At 38.1% G+C, this 6,087-nt stretch overlaps 1 protein-coding gene across 5 annotated transcripts in view; it reads left to right on the forward strand.

Moving 5' to 3' along the window:
- The window catches only part of FRS2 (fibroblast growth factor receptor substrate 2), a 113,421-nt gene that overhangs the window by 71,572 nt on the left and 35,762 nt on the right, over window positions 1–6,087 (forward strand). For 3 of the 5 annotated variants that reach the window (XM_015566830.1, XM_015566829.1, XM_015566828.1), the window contains one exon: window positions 4,973–5,074. The exons of 1 other annotated variant lie outside the window; for it this stretch is intronic. The gene's annotated coding sequence lies outside the window, so the exon portion shown is untranslated. Of the gene's footprint in view, window positions 1–4,972; window positions 5,075–5,334; window positions 5,365–6,087 lie in introns of those variants that run through there. One more of the 5 variants, XM_015566832.1, reaches the window with a different exon arrangement.

Raw genomic sequence — 6,087 nt, forward strand, 5'->3', positions numbered from 1 at the left:
GCTATTTTTTAAAACTAAGAAAGAATCCTTTCAAATTTGCTACTGGTCACTAAGAGCAATTTTTATTTTAGTTTATTTAAATTTTTTTTTTAATTCTCATCCCATAGGATAATTTTTCTATTGATATTTTGGGAAAGTAGGAGAGAAGGAGGGAGGGAGGGGGGAGAGAGAGAGAAAGAGAAACAGGGATGTGAGAGAGCCACATTGATTGGTTGCCTCCCACACATGCCCTGACTGGGGCCAGGGATTGAACCTGCAACCCAGGTATGTGTCCTTGACTGGGAATTGAACCTGAGATCCTTAGGTGCACATGTCGATGCTCTAACCACTGAGAACACCAGCCAGGGCAAGAGTAATTTTTTAAAATAAACTTTTATTTTCTGAACAGTTTTAGAATCACAAAAAAATTAGGAAGCTAGTACAGAGGTTTTCATATACCCTTTACTCAGCTTTCCCTAATGTTAATCATACACAACTATGGTACATTTGTCAAAACTAAGTATTGACACTGGTATGATATTATTAACTAAACTGTATGCTTTATTTGGATTTCGCCACTTTTTCTACTAATGTTTTTTTTCTGTTCCCGGATACAATTCAGGATACCATATTGCGTTTTAAAAGAACAGTTTTGTCCTTTTTTGTTTGTTTGTTTAACTTTATACAATGAACATTTTTTGCAATTAAATATTATTTAAATAATGTTTATTAATGGCCTTATAAATGTACATCAAATGGATAGATGTATTCTGTTGTAAATATTTCTGGTTAACTTTTTGTGTGGCATTTTGTGAGGGTGGGAAGTGTTAGAAAACACACCCATACATCAAACCGTTTTTATTAGTGGTGTATTTGAATCAGGTGAGTTTGCTACATTGTAAGAATTTTTAATGCATTGCTCTAAAAGAAAATAAATAATCAGTTTATTTTCCTTTGAGAATATGTTTAAGAGCATTTCAATTGAGTTAAATGCAGAAACTGATGAGCTATTCATGAAGCAATTTGTTTTGAGGGTTGGATTTGCTTGGCATTTGGCTTAATTTATTTTGTGCAGGTTGTGTGTGTGTGTGTGTGTGTGTGTGTACCTTTTATACACACACACAGTTAATATTTAGGCTTTTAATATGAGTCTAGTTAACAAGATGATAGTCACCTGAGTTTGGAAATACAGATTTATGGTATATTCTACTTATGCACTTGTATATTTAGTTTTTAAAATTACCCTTTTTAATTTTTTTATTACCTTTAATTGTTTATTTAGTTCTACGTTAAGCATGTATATTATAAAAGGCCCGTGGCGGTAACGTTGTAACGGCCAACAATTGGACAGGGAACCGGGTGGGTGGTGGCGGTGGCCGGAGCGGAGCAGCCCGGATCACCAGGAGATGCATGGAGCACCTCTCAGTCCCTCCCCCACCAGCACCAATCGCAGCAAGGCTGGCGGCTGGCGGCTGGTGGGCGGGTGGGTGGGCACAGCGAGGCCGGTGCAGGTGGGCGGGGCCACGTGATTTCTCACACTGGGCTTCTAGTATATAAAAAGTGAAGATGTCTAGATATTTTCTTGCATGCCTTGTATTTAGTTGATTGTTATAGCTTGATTGATATTGACTAAGTTTTATATTTGTTTAACATGAAGTAAGGTCAGAGGGATGCTCAGTTTACTAAAACCTCATAAGTTACACATTTTTTATGCTAGATTCAGTCCTTGATAGTGGACTAGTGTCTAATAATAAATTTATAAACTAGAGATTTATTATGAGGGTTAAGCAGTCATTTATTAATTTAACACAATTATATGTTATTAATATATAGAAATAATAACAGTTTAAGAACACAAATATGGCCTTCTAATATGCAATAATTATAGAAAATTGAATGCACTATCTTTTTTTTTTTAATCACCTGAGGATACTTTTTCCCATTGATTTTTAGAGAGAGTGGAAGGAAGGGAGTGAGGACACACACAGACAGAGGGGGCGGGGCATTGATGTGAAAGAGACACATTGATTGGTTGCCTCCTGCATGCACCCTGCTGTGATTGAACCTGCAACCCATGTATGTGCCCTTGACCTGGGAATTGACCCTTTGGTGCTCCGGCTGAGACTCTAACCACTTAAGGGACACTGGCCAGGGCTGAATGCACTATCTTTGTAAGATCAAATACATTCATTGCAGTTTTCAGAATTAATGATAACTACTTTCTGGAGAATGCTTGTACTCTCTTCTGCTATCTTACAGTCACTTGTATTTTTATGGTGCAGCCTGTGAAGTTGTGTGAGGAGAGTTCCATGATCTGAAATACAGAATGTTTATCACTTTTATGTTGCTGGAGGACAATATTTGATTTCCTTGTACATATTTTTTTTAAAATATATTTTATTGATTTTTTACTGAGAGGAAGGGAGAGAGATAGAGAGTCAGAAACTTCGATGAGAGAGAAATATCAATCAGCTGCCTCCTGCACATCTCCTACTGGGGATGTGCCCGCAACCCAGGTACATGCCCTTGACCGGAATCGAACCTGGGACCTTTCAGTCCACAGGCCGACGCTCTATCCACTGAGCCAAACCAGTTTCGGCTCCTTGTACATATTTTTATATTGCAACGTAAAGTATTAAACTAAGAGTTTCTTTGAGAGTCCCCAAGACTGATGATATTTTTTCCTGTGATTGAAGGTGCTGGGAGTTTTGCCATCTAGTACTGATTACATTATTGAATTAGCTAAGGTGTAGTGACTCATCTGCTGGGTTGCACATCTGTAGGCGCATTTTTATATCTTAGGACAGAGATTATGGGCACTCTGACTTTATTGTGTAAATTTCATCACTAGTATTTCTGGGTATAAGTATTTTCCAAGGTTATAGATGACTCTAGGACTGAATTAAGGCAGAGTTGTGTTTTATTTATTTTTTTATTTTTATTTATTTTTTAATAAGAGGTGCTGGGGACAGGAAGGGCCCCAAGGGGCTTCCATAACTTAACACTTTTCAAAAGCACGAACACCAGCAGGGGAGATGGGGTTTGGGTCAGCAGGGGCAGGCCGCCCCTGCCCTGCATAGTTGTGTTTTTATATCATTTTCAGTTGCAGCTTTCTCTTGTTTTATTTTTGCAAATCATTTTAGTACCATTTTAACAGTGTTTGCTAAGTACAGACAGTTGTTGATTAATAGATTGATAGATGGTAGATAAAGATATACAAATACAGATTTTTAAATTTCTGTTCCTAAAAGCCAAAATGCATAATTTAAAGAGACTTTGTGAAATTCATTGTGAAATATAAGGATAAAGTGAGTGACTTTTCTAGGTTTGGAAGTGGTATCTGAGGTTTATGTCATCATCCTACAATGACACTGCACGTCCAGATGCTTTGGGGAGAATGTTAATATTTATGGATGGAAGCTGTTACTTTTAGGTTAGACTTTCGACATCAGCAATAATAAAACACCGTTAATTTTATTCATATAAATTGGAAGTTTTGTTCATAGATTTTCTGCCCTTATAAGAATGTATTTGGTAGGCCAGTAGTGGTGTCTTTAAGATTATAAAGGAAATGTGAACTGCCCACAGTATTGCAAAGTGACCCTTCGTGAAATTGTATAAGCCTACCTTCCCGCCTATCTCCTAATGTTTTCCCATGCATTCCTACATTTCAACTATAAGGAACTACTTGCAGCTTCTGGAATAGGCTATGCTTTTTCAGATTTTTAAACACATATATTTTTATAGATTTTTAGAGAGAGAGGGAGGGAGAGGGAGAGAGAAAGAAACATCAGCGTGAGAGTGAAACATTGATCGGCTGCCTTCTGCATGCCTTCTACCAGGGGTTGAGCCCACAACCCTGGGCATGTGCCCTGACGGGAATTGAACTGAAAATCTTTCAGTACATGGGACAATGCCCAACCTTTTGAGCCATACGGGCCAGGGCAGACTTTTGTGTTTTTGTGTGCAGTCTTCTTGATCTGGATTGCCTTTGCCCTAGCAAACTCCCATCTGTCTTTCAGGACTTGGAGGTCACCTTTCCCAGGAAGCCTCTCTTATCACTTTTTTCCTTCTGCTCTGAGTTAAACGTTCTGATGGCAGTGGTGCATGGGCCAGCAACTCTGCCATGTATTAATTTTCTTGTCTGTCTCCTTTAGTAACTAGTAAGCTCATTGGAACTGGGGAATGTGTATCTTTATTTCTAGCATTTTAACTCAGTGCCTGGCAAAGAGAGTTAGTGCTTAGAAAATATTTGTTGAATGCCTCAGTGGTGTAGATCAGGGGTGGGGAATGTCCGGCCCCCAGACTGTATAAGGCCCTCAAAATAATTTGGTCTGGCCCTGCCAAGGCAACTGCAGGCAGGACTTGAAATTCTATAAATCTAGGAGCTTTTTTCATAGAAACATAAATTTATACTAAGCAAATTATATTAAGCGAATGACGTTACAAATATCCAAATGGCCCTTGGCAGAAAAAAAGTTCCCCACCCCTGGTGTAGATGAAGAAATGAATGGACTCATTTTTTATTCTCTCCTTAATATTCACAACTTTACAAATTATTTTTGTTGTCGTTAATCCTCACTTGAGGATATTTTTCCATTTTTCTTAGGGAGAGTGGAAGAGAGAGGAAGACAGAGAGAAACATTGATGTGAGGGAAACACATTGATTGGTTGCCTTCTGCTGGAGCTCCAACCAGGGCCTGGGCTGGGAGGAGCCTGAGCCAAGGTAGATGCCCTTGACCAGAATCAAGGGGACCCTTTGGTCTTCAGGCTGATGCTCTATCCACTGAGCCAAACCAGCTAGAGCTACAAATAATTTTTTATCTATTAAGTAACCTTTTGTTATTTCAAACAACTATGTCTGAGATATAGAAATGTTACTTTATTAATATTTTAGATTTATCTATAGGAAAATGAATCGATGTCAGTTTAAATACATGTAAGCATGTCCTTAAGCTTTCTTGATCATCCTGTTTTTACTTGTCTCTTACAGAGGAAACAGAAATGAGAGGAATCTCATTTAAATTACAGTACAAGGAATTTAGATAAGACTAAGAATTTCCAGAAAAGAAAGTACCAGATATTGAAGTGATTTGTAAGTAGTTGATTTTTTTTTTCCTTTAGAGTTAAATAATGGGGTGTGGATGGAGGTTTATGAATTGCAAACTGGTTCACAAACATTAACCTCAATAGACTAAAAAACCTAAGGGAAGAAAAATCTATTTTGTAATATACAGATACAACCATATTCATGGATAAAAGCTTAAAAAAGAGTTGGATATGTTTTTGGTTTTGTGTGTATATTTGCACTTTAAATTTTCAGCTAACAAGGAAACTATGTTGGAGGTGTCCTTACTTTTCACAGAATGGCTCTGGTTTGTTTAGGTGAGAAGCAGAATGTACTGAATAATCTCCTTACTTAGCTTTTTTTTTTTTTTTAAATTCCTCTTTCTTATAATACAACTAGAGGCCCGATGCATGAAATTAGTGCAAGAGTAGGCCTTCCTTTCCCTGGCTGCTGGCACCGGCTTACCTCTGGCACCCAGGACCCCGGCTTCCCTCTGACTGCTGACAGGCACCTGGGACCTGGGCTTCCCTCGCAGCCCTGGCTTTGTCCTGGCTTCATCCTTCTGGACGTCTGGTCTAATTAGCATATTATGTTTTTACTCTGTTCATCAGATTTTTTATTTACTTGATTTTTAGATTCACTTGTTGATAGGTATGTATTTCTTGTCACTTTGTTGTTCATAATTTTTCTTTTTACCTTTTTCTTCTTCTTCCTCTTCTTAAAGGATACCCTTCAGCATTTCATATAATACTGGTTTGGCGGTGATGAGCTCCTTTAGCTTTTCTTGTCTGTGAAGTTCTTTACCTGACCTTCAATTCTAAATGATATCTTTCCTGGGTTAGGGTAATCCTAACCCAGCAAAGATATAGGTTGTAGGTTCTTCGTATTCATCACTTTGAATATTTCTTGCCACTCCCTTCTGGCCTGCATCGTTTCTGTTGAGAAATCAGCTGACAGTTGTATGGGTACTCCCTTGTAGATAATTAACTGTTTTTCTGTTGCTGCTTTTAAGATTCTCTCTTTGTCTTTTGCTCTTGGCA

The sequence above is a fragment of the Myotis davidii genome, unplaced genomic scaffold (genome assembly GCF_000327345.1).
Source record: "Myotis davidii unplaced genomic scaffold, ASM32734v1 scaffold582, whole genome shotgun sequence".
In the NCBI taxonomy this organism is placed as follows: Eukaryota; Metazoa; Chordata; class Mammalia; order Chiroptera; family Vespertilionidae; genus Myotis; species Myotis davidii.